Below are 18,776 nucleotides of genomic sequence, written 5' to 3' on the forward strand. Positions count from 1 at the left end.
CAAAATCCATGAAATCTGGTAACATGTGACTTAGAAGCAAGATTCTTAACAGAAGTCCGCTTATCCAAAAAAATTCCAGTTAAAATATACTGATAGCCAAGATAGAAACAAAAAATTTGAGCAGAGTAGTGTTTTCTACGATTTAATAGCTGATCTAGGTTGTTACATGAGTAAAATGCCAGCCCACAAAGACAGATTGCTTAGCTAACTATATTTTCATAGATTCAGAGGGGTTAGATTTTACCAATTGAGCATGCAACTGGTGGAAATTTATAATGACAATATACATTTCTTAAATTAAAGAATGCATAAAAGGGATAGGGTATTTCCTTCAGACAGTGTTCATGAGAAGCAGCATAATGCATTCATATTTGGTGTAAATGTTAGAAAAATAATACAAGGTCCCTAATGTAAGATTTGGTGTTGATTACAGAGGTACGCCAATTGAATAATAAACAAAGCTCTTTTACATTTAGGAAGGGAAAACAATCAATCACAATGCACTCTGATAAATTAATAAAAGCATAGGATGATTCCCATAATGCCAAATTAGATAATCAGGCCCTCGAGGATTTCTTACCTAATCAGCCTTGTCCTGTTATTCTTGGACCAAATTGCTTGTAGAGAATTGTCTTGCTGGCTGCGTACACGTCCAAGACAGCCTCTGACACTACAAGCAGCTCCAAGTCACGCATTAGTTGCTCAAGGATTGTAAGTGAAACTAGGTGGTTACCAACTGTCTTCTCTAGCTGTGAAACGTGAAATGTATCTACTCGACTCATCGACTGCATCATGAAAGTATTCTACAACAATCAAATGAAGTAATGAATGATTAAATCACATTAACAGTAGTGAGAAAAATGAAGCAACCAGCACAATCTACACAATGTCTAATCTTTTATAATAAGTGACAAATTTATAAATCCTGCCCATAATTAGATTAAAAAATAGACCATCTTACAGTGAAAAAGAAACAAAAAGGAACACGTAGGAGGAATCCCTCGAGTCCTTCAGCTGGGAGGAAGCTCTCCGTGTGGCTGAGAACTCGTAGGAGGAAGCTTTGAGATGGAAATTCAACGTACTTGGTCTGTTTCTTCCTGTAGTCGTACAACATTTCTCCTAATCTAGTTTTTCCAAAAAACTGATTTGCACCAGAGTAGAGAAACAACCAATCTATCTCCTCCGAACCAATGCCAAAAGTGAACATTTTGTTCCAAACCACCTCACCAGAAACTGCTATTGGTGTCCACAAACTGAGCTCCTTTTCAACAAGTGACCCGTCAGGAACAGTTTTAAGGACCACAGCCACGGAGCCCTCAAAATTCAAAACGTTGGACTTCCTTGCATGAACAAAGCTTGGGTACGAAATCAGTCCAAACAGTTCGGTATGCAAATCAAAAGTTATAATGAAATCCACACCTTCCATATACAAAACCCCGTCAACAACGGGACCAGACCTCAAAACAGGGGATGGGGGGTAATAGAGAAAACTTGGTAACTCAGTATCGACCTTAATGACCCTCCAGGAATCAGAATTTGAAGAATACAAATGCGCTGCTTCCAAACCCACATGTTTATTATCAATTTTCTGATATTCAAGAAATAAAACCTTAAAGTCACAGGATACACAATCAAATCCAAACCCAACTTCAAATTTGTAGGCTTTTAGGACTGGTCGTGGGTTGTCGATGATAACAGTGAAGGGTGTGTGCGGTTTGTCAATAACAGGGGTGCGTGGTGGTGGGTGGAATATTGTATGTCTCCTCTCCTCAGTCATGGTGAAAGCCGCAGGTGGAAGCATGAGTTTCTTAGACATCCTAGTTAGGGGATTTAATAGATATAAATCAGCTTTAAAGTTATGAAAAACACAAACAACACCGTTAGAAGAGCTTACAAATTGTAATAAATCAAAAGGGGGCATCAAGGGGATATTCACCGAATAGTGTTTGAGAGAATCGGGGTAGAGAATAGTGGCAGCGTGACAGCCTTCATTATCGTCTACTCTAGAAGTAATCATAATAATAGAGGGTAATTTATTTACAGAAATTAGGTGGTGAGCAATGTGGAATTTAGGTGTTGAAATGATAGAATGCCATAACTTACAAACAGATTTACATCTGAACAGCGAAATGACACAAGTGCGAGAGAGTATGTTGAATATAAGGTCCTTCGATAAATACCTCTCAGCACTTGAAGATAAGATCTCGGCCCCTGCATTGTCTTCTTGAGTTGCTTTTGCTTTGCCCGGATTGTTCCTCTTATTCTTGGATAGGATTGTGTCCTGGTCACAATTCATCTTTCTCTTTCTAACATATATGATGACCTTATACACATCATCATTATTTTTACTACTGGATGATGATGATGATTTGTTATGATGTTGTTCTCTAGTAGTATAGTTGAGCATCTTTTTGTTGTGCCTCTTGTTCCTATTAAGAGAAGTTAAGTGGTTCCTCTTTCTCTTATTAGATGATGATGATGATGATTGGTTCCTCTTTCTCTTATTAGATGATGATGATGATGATGATGATTTAGCGGAAAGATTAGATAACTTCTCCTCTTCTTCTTCTTGTTTAGACATATTGTTCATCTTCCTCTTCTTCTTCTTCACAACGGCACAACGGATTGAGGTCCCCAAATCACTCCACATCTTCCTCTTGTTGTTGATGGGTGATGATTTTGATTTATTCTTCCCCTCCTCCTCGACAACATCATCATCATCATCATCATCATGTTTACACAAAATCCACTTTCCAGCAGGAGGATCCATCGATTGATTGAGTTTAATTTTGATATCTGAATTATTCTGGGTTTTACTTGTTGTGTGTGTCTTGCCCAAATCTTCCTTTGCTGTGTGTATATATATAGGCTTCAGGTCGTTTATCTTCTACTGCCTGTATACTTCCTATTGGGCCGCCCAACCCTTTTTCGGGCTTTGTTTCCAAATATTTATTTTATTTTGTTTTCAAAAATATTATTTTATTTAGTTTTAAAACTAAATAACCTCTTAGTAATAGCTTATGTGGCACTCATTTTATCAATTGATGCAATCCAATGATGATAGGTAAAATAAAATCTTTAGGAAAAAATATAGATAAGTGGTTATGAATGGTTATATATAGCCGATGTCTAAAAACTGGTAATAAAAAAATATAGATAAATTTATAGTGAATATCTTTAAAATTTATACATATATTTTGTTATCTATATTTTAAATAATTATTATAGTCAACAAATTTAGTTAATCTCGTTGGATAATCGGAGATGTTCCGTCGGTTTAATTGTAGTTTTTACAATTGTATTGTTTACAAAAACAATAGTAACAGGGCTTGTTTGGGCCGGTTTTACCTATTTAATTACCAAACCCGTTTATTGCGGCATAAATATTAAATCATTAATCTCAAAAAAAATATTAAATTCAACCCTATTAACTATATGATGGGTTGGGCCGGATTGGGTTAATCGGGTTGAAAGAAATAAAACTGTCAAAATTACATATAACTAATGTTCATTGTAAAATACAAAAATTAAAAAATTAAAAGCAGGAAATTAAGTACTGAATCCAGAATATTACATCATCCATAAATAGTTCGGAATCCAGAATATTACATCATCCATAAATAGTTTAAGCAATCCCAAATATTACATCACCCATCAATAGTACGTCTCGAAGCATACTACAAAACAGTCTAAAATTTAAACAAAATAGGCTGAATAGTGACAATCAGTGATCAATGAGATTAATAACATTGGCTCTACTATTGCACTTCTCATTTGATCCAACACTGCCTTTCTTTTTTCCAATAGTATCTACAAAATATACAATATTTGAAATTTCAGAAAACATGTTATAAAATCTACTTCAAGAAATGTATCGAAAAGTGTTTTTCACCTTCTTCAACTTCAAGAAATTCGTAGGATTGAGTTTTATCCAAATAAGTATTAGATTTAATTCCACCATGACTACCCTTCAACCAACTTTGAGTACAAATGAGCGCCTTCACCATTTTTGGACTTAAAGAACTCCGAAAAGCATCCAGTATTCGTCCACTTGTACTAAATGCAGATTCCGAAGCAACAGTCGAAACTGGAATAGCAAGAATATCTCGAGCAATCAAAGATAAAGTTGGGTACGTGCTAGTATTGTCTTTCCACCAATTAAGAATGTTGAACTTATCGGTCATAGGGTCTAGAGGTTCTTCAGAATAGTAGATGTCAAGATCACTCTTTTTCTCCGTTGTTCCCATTTGCTGCTGCTGCATATAATTCTCCAACAACCTTCTCTTCCGTGTTTCTTTGCCAACAGTTTAAACTGGAGAAGGACCTCCACTGTCCTGTTACACGTTAACATTTACAAGTCAAACATGTATGTTATACTACTAATCTGGAAGTACAGAACATGACTGAACCTAGATAATAAACATATTCACTAGCAGCAATAAGTATATCACAGTCAATACAGAAACATGATCACTGTCCAAAAGAAGATGGCATCTAAAAACTGTTAAGGTGTTGTTGGGTAACACTGTCAAATGTCTAGCAAAGAGTGAGTCATGTAGTTCACAAGATAGCTATTTACATTCTTCAAACTAGAAGAGTTGGTGATCAGAAAAACAATTTTCCTGCTGGAGTGGTGTGGTTAGCATCTCCAGACTCCAATATTAGTATATGGGGCTCTATTTCATTATTTTCTATTAATTAGTACATAACTTCAAATTCCAGGAAGTCAAAGGCTAAAACTGTAAACTAATACTTGCCAAAATACAGCAAGTAACAATATTTGTAAACTAACTTCCCTGTGTTTGTGGTCATGACTCGTGACTAGGCATTTGAAATATATTAGTTTTCCATCATGTTCAGTTCTTTCAATCATCTGCATACTGACCAACACCAATTTATACCAAGCTATTATCTTCTTCTAAAGTACATAAATCAACACTACAGAAATCTACTGACTAGGCTAAAACTGCTTGATCAACACTACAGAAATCAGAAAACAGATTATAAAGTACAGTGCAGCCAGAAAACTAACCTTAGTACAACCATCTCTAACTCTAGTACTATAACAAACATGTAAGCCGTGCAAAATCGACTCCACCTTCACAACAATCCTAGCAACCGTCTCAGCATCATATACAGATTCAAAACAGTACTTCAAGTACCTCATTTTGTACCCGGGATCGAGTACAACAGCCAAGAACAACATTGGATTTATATTATCCGCATTTTCCCAATATTTGTCGTATTTTCTCTTCATGCTAACAGCCATGGTAGACAATAAAGGATGATCTTGATCTACTAACTCGGCCAGCATAGTGTGAATCTCACATATTTCATGATAAAAGTTATTTGAAGTTTGGTGCAAAGTGCCACTAAACTTCAACGTAACTTCATAAAAGGTAGACAAAAATTTCACAAAAACAGTTGCTGACTCCCAATCATTAGACGATGGAGGTCCAATCATTTTTTTACCGTTCTCTTTTTCCATAAAGTAGCTCAAAAATTTGTCGTCCTCCTCTTCATACCTTGTAAATGCTTTTTCAAACTTCAGAGCCGCATCCAGCTCATATACGTGCTATTCCACCTTGTAGGCACGTCTGAGACCAGTCCCCCCTTATAATCAATTCTCTTCTTCTCCACACAACATCTGAATTTAAGTAGCCTTGCTGTAGATGAACGAATGTATCTCACGGAATTACGGATTGCAACTATTGAGTCATGCAACTTTGTTAGTCCGTCATTGACAATTAAGTTTATGATGTGAGCACCACGTCGAACATGGAGATGTTCACCATCAAGAACAACACATTTCCATGCATTGACCCTTCTCCTTACAAAACCAATTGCTACATCATTGGCTGATGCGTTGTCAAGTGTAACAGAAAATACTTTTTCAACCCCCCATTCAAGCAAACAGCCCTCAATCACCTTTCCAATGGTCTCACCTTTATGGTTTGAAACTTGACAAAAGTTGATTATCTGTTTTTATAGCTTCCAATCAGAATCTATGTAGTGTGCAGTGAGACACATGTAGGACATTTGAGTTCGGGATGTCCAACAATCGGTTGTTAGACTCACCTTTTGTCCAGCGGCTGTCAAATCTTTCATCAATTTAGATTTCTCATTACAAAACAGCGTGTAAATGTCCCGAATAACAGTCATTCGACTTGGGACCACAAACCTAGGTTGCAGCTCATTGATCAAATTCTTAAAACCTTCCCCCTCCACAACATTGAAGGCCTGTTCATCCTTCACCACAAACTTCGCCAAGGCATTCCGACATCTTACTTTTTTAAATGTTGCTACGAACAAACTGCCCTTTCCTTCAAATCTACGTTTAAAGCTAAGCACCTTTTGCTTCCTATCAGCCATATTTTTTGGATAATTCTTGCATTTCTTTAAGTGAGCCCACAAACTACTTGTTCCAACTCTTGTACTATGACAAGCATAGTTCGCTCCACAATAGTTACATGTGCATCTTGGACCCTTATGATTTCCACCCTTTATTTTGGTAAAATGATCCCACACATCAGAAGTTCTGATAGGTTTTCTCTTGGTTGTAAGTGGGTCAACATCATCAGTCTCCCTTTTAGGGGATTTAAGTTCACCATTAGTAATCGAGGGTTCATCAGGGGGTTAAGTTTTGATCAGAGTTTGGGGTTAGGAAAGTGTTTGGGTTTTGGGTGGTGTTTAAGATCACTGGAGGAATTTGTTGAGTGGAATCAGATATCGGGGGCGGGAATGTTGTTTCCATATTTTTGTCCTAAATCCAAACAAATAAATAAATATATATCAAAACAAAGATTGAGCACTCAGTCAAGACTTTATAAATTAATCTATTAAAAACAAATAAATAAGTTAAATCAAGAAACAAATCAAATCATACCAAAGATTTAAAATAAACAAATCAAATCAAGTTTAAAATGAATATCACTACCTATTAAATCATCACAAGTCATTCATTTAGTTACAATCACCACATCCACAGGTCATTTAAGTTACCAAAGATTAAGATTAGCCAAAATACTAATTGAGGATTATCAAAGATTTGACAAATAAATCATACAACTCTCAAATAAAACAAATCAATACTTACAGCAAATCAATATGAATAAAACAAAATATTGAAGAGATTAAAAGAATCTTACAAATTAATTGAAGATTTGGAGCCAATGAGATAGAACTGAAGTGACGAGTGAGGACTGAGGAGTGAGGAGCGGCTGTATAATATGAAATGTAATATTATACAGACTAACTAGGGTTTAGTTGGGGGAAGTTCTGAAGTAATATTGTAAATGGGTCGGGGTCAGGGAATCAGGGAGTGTAAAATATTTAAAATGGGTTGGGCCTAGTTATATAACCGGGTTGGGTTAGTTTAGGTTTTTAAAAGGATAAAATCTTACCCAACCCATTATAAACGGGTTAAATAAAAAATAACCCAATTAATCCACGGTTTTAAACGGTTCAGTTTAAACGGCTCATTTCAGGATTGGGTTGGGTCGGGTCGGGTTTGACGGGTTACGTAATCCATGAGCGGCCCTAATAGGTAGTGCCGCAGTTGTTGCAAAAAATTCTTGTGTGGAAATTGATTTGCACGCATATCAAATTAACCTTCACCTTTATTCACAATCCTTATGTTAACTGCCTAAGGTTAATATTAATTAATCATAATTAATAATTAATAAATTACGGGATTATTAAAAAATATTTGTCATGCTAAAAGATGACATAACATAAGCGTAAGAAATTTTTTATTTAAAAATTTGATATTATACTGTCAAAACAATCTCAAGCATTAATGTTCTATAATTAAAAGTAGACGATTAAAAATAATATCTTATTAGAATAAGTATTTAAAGTATGTCCTTAGTACGATCATAAATCAAATCTAATTATATTATTCTACTATTATTCAAACACCATATTTTTATTTATGAATACAATAAAAATATTATTTTATTTAGTTTTAAAAAAATATTATTTTATTTAGTTTTAAAACTAAATAAAATAATATTTTTGAAAACTAAATAAATAAATATTTGGAAACAAAGCCCGAAAAAGGGTTGGCCGGCCAAATAGGAAATAGGGGTGCACATCGGTCGGGTTGGCCGGGTTAAAGGCGATTTTACAACCCGACCCAATTAAATCGACTTGAATTTTTTTAACCCAACCCATAAAATATAATTTCGTTACCCAACCCTACCCGTCGTACATCGGTTTGGGTCGGGTTGGGTTGGTTTGGATGTGTTGAATGATCCGATAAAAAAAGTTCTAATACTATTTATTATCACTCATCTTGAAAATTTAGATAAAAATGAAATTTGTATAATTATAGTTAAAGTACTAATATTTAAATTTGATTAACATCATAATTTTAGTAATGTATATCATATCGTAAATTATATGCATAACTAAATGTTTTAACGATACATCTACAGATGAAAATGAATATGCAAACATAAATTGAACAAATAAAATTATTACCCAGGAAACTTAATATGATATTGGAGATGAGAAAATAATACACAACACATTTAAGATACTATAATAGTTACGTGAAAACATACGAGAAGAGGCGTAAATATATGTCAAACTTAAAAAATTATATAAAATTATGGAGAATATATTAATGAATCGGGTTGGGTTGGGTTATGGTAAAAATATTTGTAATCCGTACCCAACCCATTTATGTCGGGTTGATAAAAAACAATTCATCTATAATTCGGTTTACATTAGGTGGGGTTTTTCGGGTTGAAAAAGGGTTGAGTTGGGTGTCGTTGATCGGTTTGTTCAAACCCATGTGCAGCCAAATAGGAAGTATACAGGCAGTAGAAGATAAACGACCTGAAGCCTATATATATATATATATACACACAGCAAAGGAAGATTTGGGGCAAGACACACACAACAAGTAAAACCCAGAATAATACAGATATTAAAATTAAACTCAATCAATCAATCGATGGATCCTCCTGCTGGAAAGTGGATTTTGTGTAAACATGATGATGATGATGATGATGATGATGTTGTCGAGGAGGAGGGGAAGAATAAATCAAAATCATCAACCATCAACAACAAGAGGAAGAAGATGTGGAGTGATTTGGGCACCTCAATCCGTTGTGCCGTTGTGAAGAAGAAGAAGAGGAAGATGAACAATATGTCTAAACAAGAAGAAGAAGAGGAGAAGATATCTAATCTTTACGCTAAATCATCATCATCATCATCTAATAAGAGAAAGAGGAACCAATCATCATCATCATCATCTAATAAGAGAAAGAGGAACCATTTAACTTCTCTTAATAGGAACAAGAGGCGCAACAAAAAGATGTTCAACTATACGACTAGAGAACAACATCATAACAAATCATCATCATCATCCAGTAGTAAAAATAATGATGATGTGTATAAGGCCATCAGATATGTTAGAAAGAGAAAGATGAATTGTGACCAGGACACAATCCTATCCAAGAATAAGAGGAACAATCCGGGCAAAGCAAAAGCAACTCAAGAAGACAATGCAGGGGCCGAGATCTTATCTTCAAGTGCTGAGAGGTATTTATCGAAGGACCTTATATTCAACATACTCTCTCGCACTTGTGTCATTTCGCTGTTCAGATGTAAATATGTTTGTAAGTTATGGCATTCTATCATTTCAACACCTAAATTCCACATTGCTCACCACCTAATTTCTGTAAATAAATTACCCTCTATTATTATGATTACTTCTAGAGTAGACGATAATGAAGGCTGTCACGCTGCCACTATTCTCTACCCCGATTCTCTCAAACACTATTCGGTGAATATCCCCTTGATGCCCCCTTTTGATTTATTACAATTTGTAAGCTCTTCTAACGGTGTTGTTTGTGTTTTTCATAACTTTAAAGCTGATTTATATCTATTAAATCCCCTAACTAGGATGTATAAGAAACTCATGCTTCCACCTGCGGCTTTCACCATGACTGAGGAGAGGAGACATACAATATTCCACCCACCACCACGCACCCCTGTTATTGACAAACCGCACACACCCTTCACTGTTATCATCGACAACCCACGACCAGTCCTAAAAGCCTACAAATTTGAAGTTGGGTTTGGATTTGATTGTGTATCCTGTGACTTTAAGGTTTTATTTCTTGAATATCAGAAAATTGATAATAAACATGTGGGTTTGGAAGCAGCGCATTTGTATTCTTCAAATTCTGATTCCTGGAGGGTCATTAAGGTCGATACTGAGTTACCAAGTTTTCTCTATTACCCCCCATCCCCTGTTTTGAGGTCTGGTCCCGTTGTTGACGGGGTTTTGTATATGGAAGGTGTGGATTTCATTATAACTTTTGATTTGCATACCGAACTGTTTGGACTGATTTCGTACCCAAGCTTTGTTCATGCAAGGAAGTCCAACGTTTTGAATTTTGAGGGCTCCGTGGCTGTGGTCCTTAAAACTGTTCCTGATGGGTCACTTGTTGAAAAGGAGCTCAGTTTGTGGACACCAATAGCAGTTTCTGGTGAGGTGGTTTGGAACAAAATGTTCACTTTTGGCACTGGTTCGGAGGAGATAGATTGGTTGTTTCTCTACTCTGGTGCAAATCAGTTTTTTGGAAAAACTAGATTAGGAGAAATGTTGTACGACTACAGGAAGAAACAGACCAAGTACGTTGAATTTCCATCTCAAAGCTTCCTCCTAGGAGTTCTCAGCCACACGGAGAGCTTCCTCCCAGCTGAAGGACTCGAGGGATTCAATGAGAGTTGAATGCATAAATCACTTGATACTTTTGTTGAGTTGTGCTCTCGATGCACAATAATGAGTTTATGTTCCGACTTGTACACAGATTGAGGGCTTCTAAAGTGTTCCTTTTTGTTTCTTTTTCACTGTAAGATGGTGTATTTTTTAATCTAATTATGGGTAGGATTTATAAATTTGTCACTTGATTATAAAAGATTAGACATTGTGTAGATTGTGCTGGTTGCTTCATTTTTCTCACTACTGTTAATGTGATTTAATCATTCATTACTTCATTTGATTGTTGTAGAATACTTTCATGATGCAGTCGATGAGTCGAGTAGATACATTTCACGTTTCACAGCTAGAGAAGACAGTTGGTAACCACCTAGTTTCACTTACAATCCTTGAGCAACTAATGCGTGACTTGGAGCTGCTTGTAGTGTCAGAGGCTGTCTTGGACGTGTACGCAGCCAGCAAGACAATTCTCTACAAGCAATTTGGTCCAAGAATAACAGGACAAGGCTGATTAGGTAAGAAATCCTCGAGGGCCTGATTATCTAATTTGGCATTATGGGAATCATCCTATGCTTTTATTAATTTATCAGAGTGCATTGTGATTGATTGTTTTCCCTTCCTAAATGTAAAAGAGCTTTGTTTATTATTCAATTGGCGTACCTCTGTAATCAACACCAAATCTTACATTAGGGACCTTGTATTATTTTTCTAACATTTACACCAAATATGAATGCATTATGCTGCTTCTCATGAACACTGTCTGAAGGAAATACCCTATCCCTTTTATGCATTCTTTAATTTAAGAAATGTATATTGTCATTATAAATTTCCACCAGTTGCATGCTCAATTGGTAAAATCTAACCCCTCTGAATCTATGAAAATATAGTTAGCTAAGCAATCTGTCTTTGTGGGCTGGCATTTTACTCATGTAACAACCTAGATCAGCTATTAAATCGTAGAAAACACTACTCTGCTCAAATTTTTTGTTTCTATCTTGGCTATCAGTATATTTTAACTGGAATTTTTTTGGATAAGCGGACTTCTGTTAAGAATCTTGCTTCTAAGTCACATGTTACCAGATTTCATGGATTTTGCAATATATTTTTTCTGTTATAAAACAACGTTCTGATTTTGACTACTTCAATTATTATGTACTTTTGATGCTCATACTTGTGGCTTAAGATACTGTTTGAAATTAATAACAGTCTACATTCTTGACATACAATGCTGATCAGTCACTTTTATTGCAGTGTTGATATAAGTGAAGACAAAATTTCTGTATTTGACAATGGACCTGAGTGAAGAGAACTCTATTGTGAAATGGTAATATATGGCGGGTTTTTTAATAGAGTAATAAAGTGTTACTTGAATGTTGATCATCAATTTCTTTCCTTTTGCCTTGACAGTGGAAAAAAAACGTAACTCTGTATTTGACATAGCATCGTGAATTGGCTTGTCCAAAGCTCAGTTTGATTAGTAGTTTTATCATCCAAAAATTTATTACAAAAAGAATATCTGACTGCAGTTTGTGAGAGTTATTAACAATAGAGGTGAAAGACTAGCGAGTGAATGCAAATAGACGGTGCTCTTGGGAAATGCTCAATAGCTGAACATACTTCTGACTGAATGTACCTGTTTTAAGAAATAGGTCTCATGTCTCAAAGACCAATTCCTGGTCATGTTTTCTATCCTTCAGGAATTAAGTTGCATGAATATTTGTCCTGTCACCTTCACTTTCTATTATCAATTCATAGAATTCATGGAGGCCAGATCAACTCCTCCAAGATACTCCCTCCGTCCTAATTTATTTGTCTCTTTTGTACGTAATTTAAGGTGCATTGAACTCATAGATTTGAATTTCTATTCACAAAGCTTTAATAAAAGGAGCTCACATTTTGGAGTTGGTTTAGAGTTACATGCTCACAATCTGGTGATTCCAAATATTGTCCAGCTGTTAACTCTACGTTTCTCCCACAGTTCATGTCACAACCCTGCATTACAAGAGTGTAACATATACATTGCATCGTGAGTTGAAATCAAGAACAAATTATCAGTTGGTGCCTCATCTAAGTTTCAGCAATATTTTAACAATTAATACACAATTTAGTACTAGCACTCACCACTTTTATCTCAAGTCATTCCAACATGGGCATACTTCTGAGCAAGCACAGAGCATTTGAAATCACATACACGTCATTAAATGCAACACTACATAATTTCAGTGTCTTCAAGTTCTCCATTGTTGAGGTTAGATAATTGTGAAAAGTTAAACCTGGATCCAAAAACTATGTATGTACATTATTAAATTAAAACACAAGAGACATATTTTAATTTAAGAAAAGGAAAGAAATCTAATTTGTTAAACTTTTATCCAGAGGCTGATGATATTGCCCTTAAGAGTTTCAATGCTAGGCATATCACCAAGAAGCCTGCGTAGGTTGAAGCTTTTCTTTATATCGGTACAAGGGTTGTAATCCTGAGCATAATGCTTAAACACTGACACAAGCAATACACCGAAATTATTGCCAAAATAACAGCCCAAGGAACGGTCTGATGCGAGTGATAAATACCAGACAATGAGCCTGAGAGTATGAGTAGAGCAACTACCAAAGAAATCAAGAAAAACAACTCGGGCCCAAAAACAAATTCCAGCAATAACAGAACCCAGCCAAAACCCCAGACAGAAGTCACACCACGAGAAACTTTGCACGAACAACTCCCCTATTCTGCAGACTTCGCTCGAAGTTACAACAGCACCACCACTTGAAACTACAGCATCACGACTTCGAAGCGAAACTCCACACTGAAAATGAGCAAAACCTCTCCAGCATTCGAAAAAAACCAGACCCTCTACACGACCTGCAACAGCACTACAGAACCCATCTAAACCTTCAGACCTAAAAACCTGCAAAATAAAACCCCCACTCCAGACAGAATCCACACCTCGGGCACTCCCCATGTCCCAAAACCACCCAAAACTCTGATCTACTACAACCCAGCATCGAAACCCCCAACCACCACACCAAAAACTCACTAGACCTACCCCTCGGACAAAGCTTTTAATTACATGAAAAGAGATGAAAAAAGGGAAAATATAGTATGTAGCCTGTGCTAACATATCAGCAAGCTAGAACACATAAACGGAGAAAACCATCAAATTCAGAATGGATGGCATGACAGATAGGTGCACCTCCACATGATACTCAAAAAGCTACTCACCCGTTAATGGTATGGATCCAGTATTGTAAACCTTATACGACAAAAAATAGCAAAGCACATTTAAACCTAAAGAAATAGTATAAAGGGAAAATAAAAAGCAAAAATTATTTATAATTACGCCTAAAAGGATTTAAATACACAATTGGGCTAAATTTAAGATCTCACGACAGCCTATTATAACTTCCTTTTTTATATGTAGACACATATTGTCAAACGTTTCTCTGTTAAAACAAATATGAAGCCACATGAAAGTACAGAAGTATTTATATCAATTTACAGGAAAAAAACATAGCCACGACCTCTTTTGGGTTGTACTTGTTGACCTATGCACTGCACAGTTTCAGAAGGTCACATCCATGTGCAGTAAATTTAAAGGTATTAATATTTTCATGTAAGGGAACTTTGAGCAACCTGAAGTTTTGAATCAAAATTTTTTTTGCCTAAAATCCACACATATTATTTGGAAGAGAGATAATAGAGCTAAATATATGATTTATGCTTTAAACAATCAATTTTAAATCGATCAGAGATTCAAGGAAAATATATAGTTACCTGGGAGGCTGCCATATCAGATGCCTAAGATCCTCCTTCATAGATTTCGTTACAGCTGCAGAGCCAAGTCGAGCACACAACCATTGGTCGCTACTTTCATATAAACGCATAGGATATTTCAATTTAGTTCTTTGCTTTTTCCTTTAATTTCGTCTGTTTTTACAATACAACACCACCAAATCTGAGGGATCTGATAGGAAGCCTGGAAAAATGTGAATGAATAAACTTAATGTGGCTGTTGAATTCAATAGCATGCCTTTATGCATAACGCATTGTGGTCACAATTAGCGGCCTGAATACTTAACTAAAAAGAGATGTTCATAGGCATCCTACATAAATCAGAAAATATCTAAAAACAGAGAAGAACAAAGACGTACAAAATTAAAGATAAATTAATTATGTCATGCATCTTATAATGAACAAACAAAGCTCGGAAGAAAGTGATTATATATTTAAGGTCCAAAGAGAGTATGAGAGCTCAACATAAACTTCCATAAGATGGATAATCCGCAAAACCCAATTTATATGGAGCTCAATATAAACCTAAACCCCCACAGGATTAATATGTAAACTTAAAGATAAAATAAACACTGAAAGTAAGCATAATGATACCATGGCTATGGTACCTGGCCACTTCCTGAGAATTCCAAGGGCTGCCTGCCCATTTCCTAAGAACTGCAAGGACCTGCATACCCTCAAAATATATGCATAAAAAATTGTACACACATACACATACATTAATTCATTGAAAAGAATTTTAAAGTAATTATACATAAAATTTGCACGATAAAATCAATTGTGTTTGAAACGGAGGGCATTTCCATTGTTTTTTTCCTTCAATATAGACCTAAACCCCCACAGGATTAATATGTAAACTTAAAGATAAAATAAACACTGAAAGTAAGTATAATGATACCATGGCTATGGTACCTGGCCACTTCCTGGGAATTCCAAGGGCTGCCTGCCCATTTCCTAAGAACTGCAACGGCCTGTATACCCTCAAAACAGATGAATCAAAAACTGTACAGGTATACACATACATTAATTCATTGAAAATAATTTTAAAGTAATTATACATAAAATTTGCACGATAAAATCAATTGTGTTTAAAACGGAGGGCATTTCCATTGTTTTTTTCCTTCGCTCTACAACTTGATTTGAATCTGATCGAGTTTGGGAGAGAGAAAGCAAAGAGTCCGAAACCAACATATATCCTATATGAAAATGGTTTTCATTTTCTTTTAATGCACTATATTGCTTTAAACTTTTCCGGCAGCCAAAAAATTCCTGTGCCAAGATAACTTAATTGTAAGTGGATCATCCAGGAACATGGAGTATCACTGATAGCAGGTTTAGTAAAGCTTTTTTCAATGTCAACTTGCCTCCTACAGAAGGTCTGCAATTATGTTTCATGTTGGTTTGTTCATATTCAATTGCTTATTACCTTGTCATCACGTAATTCAAACTGTGGTCCAAATGACCCTCTTTCTGATTTTGTATACACATGTGGAAATAATGGAACATGAGATTAAAGGAATTTGGAAACTTGCAGCTTGGATCAAGATATTTCATGACACAATCTTTAGTATATTTAATATTTCTTCTTATTTATGCCTAAACTCTTAAAAATCTTTTATTTGTATTATCTCAAAATTTTATAAATTTACATATTTGATTTGCGGCATACATGACTAAGAGGATCCATACTGTAGCTTCTTAATCCTTTAATATTGGATCAAAGATAAATTTTTTCTTTGTTTAATATCAAGTTAACCCTTATTCTATTAGTTCAAGAATGGCTTTGTTTGAGGAGTCTGCGTAGAATGGCGTTGGTCTTATGGCTCGTGACAGCAATAAGAAGTTGCAGATTTTCCGACATCAGAGTATCATTGTCATGCAATCAAAATTTGTATATGAAACGAAATTAAATCCTTCATATGTATTTGCCAAATAATGCTCTTCTTATGTATACAGTGTTTAATAGCAAGGCCAAAGAAAAAAGCTCTAAACAGAAAACTACCAATTTAAGCGCAACTAAGCAAGCATTCCTGATAATTTATAATGGAAGGAGCAGTAAACACAAAAATTGAGCAGAAGATACAAACCTAGAATTCTGAATCAATTTTTTGTCCTCTTCTTGCTTCTCCAGCCTACAACCCAGAATTTTTTGATGCGAGTGATTAATAACAAATAATGAGCCTGAGAGTACGAGTAGAGCAACTACCATGGCCCCCATACTCGAAAGCATCAGTGGGCACCGTCCGACTTTGTCTAGCAAAAATGTTGATATCAGAGCAAAATAGTTTTGCAGATTCCAATACCTATGGTGGCGAGTAGCTTGTGGTCATCTCTCTTTATCCCAGCCTTCTCAAAAATTCGAGGACTGTACAAAACAACAGCATCAACACCTATGACCAAGTATTACAGCTAAAACCATTTAGAATCTGTCAAGCTCGAATAAGTGTGTCATATCTTTTGTAACCCCATAACTTGAGTTTGTCCAATAGATCCTTATTTAAAATCACTTTGCACTCCCATTTAAAATTTATGCATGCCTTCAAGGGAAATCCCCCTAATCATGAGCTCTGAAAATTAAGTAAAAAAACGAACCAAGATATGCATGAATATCTTTATATTAGTATAAAATTAAAGCAAAAAGAGCTCAGTTTGTGCTACCCTGTTTTGGTTTTTGTAAAGGATTTTTTTTTTGGGTAAATGAGGTCGAGCCTCGTAAAATCTAATAGACTAAAAGAATATACAAAGAGTTTGAACTAGCCACAAAGAAGACTTGAAACAAAACTCCAAGAATTCTAAGGACTAGCTTGAGAAAGAGAAAAACACTAACTTAAAAAATAAAGCTAGTCTAAGCAAATAGACCAGCAAATTAAACAAGCAAAAGGCAGCATTCCAAAAGAGACCATGACATTCCAAATTAAACACCAGGAGAAAATTGCCAACTCCCAGCCAATAGATGAAATCCACGCAGCACTACCTATGCCTCCCATCCAAGAAGAGAAAAACATGCACACTCCAAACACCAACCACACACCAATCACCAACACAAAAAACAGTCCATGAGCTCGACAAATCCAGGAAAATGCAGACAGAAAAAATCTCTATCTGCTCCCAAGGACCATGTAAATCAAACGCAGCACAGCAAAAACATAAACCTGCCATACTCCAGCAAATTCTCTACACGCAGCTCGAGACGTGAAGCACAAAAACCCAAGACCCCTGAACTGCTATAATCCAGAAATTGAAAAAAGCAACAGCAGAACCCGAAGCAAAATCTTGCAGAAAAATGAAATCCCACAAAAAACATTGCACCAAATCCTCCCAGACTCGAGACAAAAATCTGCAGCAAATTGAAACCCCAGGATCGAACCACCCCCCGAAAACAGAAAGCAACCTGCAGACCCATCTGCATAGCTTCAACAGATAACACACACAAAACCAGAGAAACAGACCCTGATTCTGCAGACCCCACAGCAGCACTAAACAATACCTACGGCTTTCAAATTGCTCAGAAACCTCCAAAAACCGCAACTTAAAACTACAGCAGCTCAGCTCGAAGCGAGAAACCACAAAGAAATCAAGAAAAACAACTCGGGTCCAAAAACAGATTCAAAGAAAATATATAGTTACCTGGGAGGCTGCCATATCAGATGCCCAAAATCCTCCTTCATAGATTTCATTACAGCTGCAGAGACAAGTCAAGCACACAACCATTGGTCGCTACTTTCATATAAACGCATATACAAAAACCAGAATCCAGAATTACTTTCATCATCATTGTACACAGTACATATACAAAAACCAGAATCCAGAATTACTTTCATTATCATTATGTCATGTAGCAGTCTTCTGGGTCTGGCCCTTTATTTACACATTCTAATTTACATTTAATATTAATGTACTCTCTCACATGCAGCGAGACCTCGTTTTCCATATCTCCATCCTGATAAAAGGGAAATACCATATTTTGTCCAAGTTCAGGGTCTTTTTTCATTCTAACAATCGATCCGTCCTGATCAAATGCAATAAGTCCACAATTTGTCAGAACATCGGGCCAAACACGGTTTATATACTTTCTTGCTTCTGAGCCCTGATCAAGATGAGCATGCATAAACCATGGGAAAGATGCTACAATCTTCTTATCACGATTAATATAGACCCCCCTATAGATGTGGATAACTTCGAACTCATCGTCGGTGCCCTTCATCCTAATATACCTTGCTTTCATCTCCCTCCAAAAACTGTTGAATG

The 18,776-nt window shown here is 35.9% G+C and overlaps 3 long non-coding RNA genes across 4 annotated transcripts; 1 reads left to right on the forward strand and 2 right to left on the reverse strand.

Moving 5' to 3' along the window:
- Positions 1-3,557: 3,557 nt before the first annotated feature.
- Positions 3,558-7,305, reverse strand: LOC141704887 (uncharacterized). The gene is made up of 4 exons (XR_012568112.1): positions 7,149-7,305; positions 5,033-6,763; positions 3,893-4,334; positions 3,558-3,810 (listed from the first exon to the last, which is right to left on the reverse strand). It is a non-coding gene; the product is annotated as an uncharacterized LOC141704887 (long non-coding RNA).
- Positions 7,306-9,021: 1,716 nt separating this feature from the next.
- Positions 9,022-12,115, forward strand: LOC141704890 (uncharacterized). Its single transcript, XR_012568114.1, has 3 exons — positions 9,022-9,552; positions 11,031-11,253; positions 11,990-12,115. It is a non-coding gene; the product is annotated as an uncharacterized LOC141704890 (long non-coding RNA).
- A 1,061-nt stretch (positions 12,116-13,176) lies between these two features.
- LOC141704886 (uncharacterized) lies at positions 13,177-16,732 on the reverse strand. 2 transcript variants are annotated; one of them, XR_012568111.1, is made up of 4 exons: positions 16,616-16,732; positions 15,137-15,499; positions 14,511-14,712; positions 13,177-13,235 (listed from the first exon to the last, which is right to left on the reverse strand). It is a non-coding gene; the product is annotated as an uncharacterized LOC141704886 (long non-coding RNA). The 2 variants fall into 2 exon arrangements; XR_012568110.1 differs by lacking the exon at positions 13,177-13,235 and adding an exon at positions 13,581-13,989.
- Positions 16,733-18,776: the final 2,044 nt, after the last annotated feature.

The sequence above is a fragment of the Apium graveolens genome, unplaced genomic scaffold, assembly GCF_009905375.1.
Source record: "Apium graveolens cultivar Ventura unplaced genomic scaffold, ASM990537v1 ctg8380, whole genome shotgun sequence".
Classification (NCBI taxonomy): Eukaryota; Viridiplantae; Streptophyta; class Magnoliopsida; order Apiales; family Apiaceae; genus Apium; species Apium graveolens.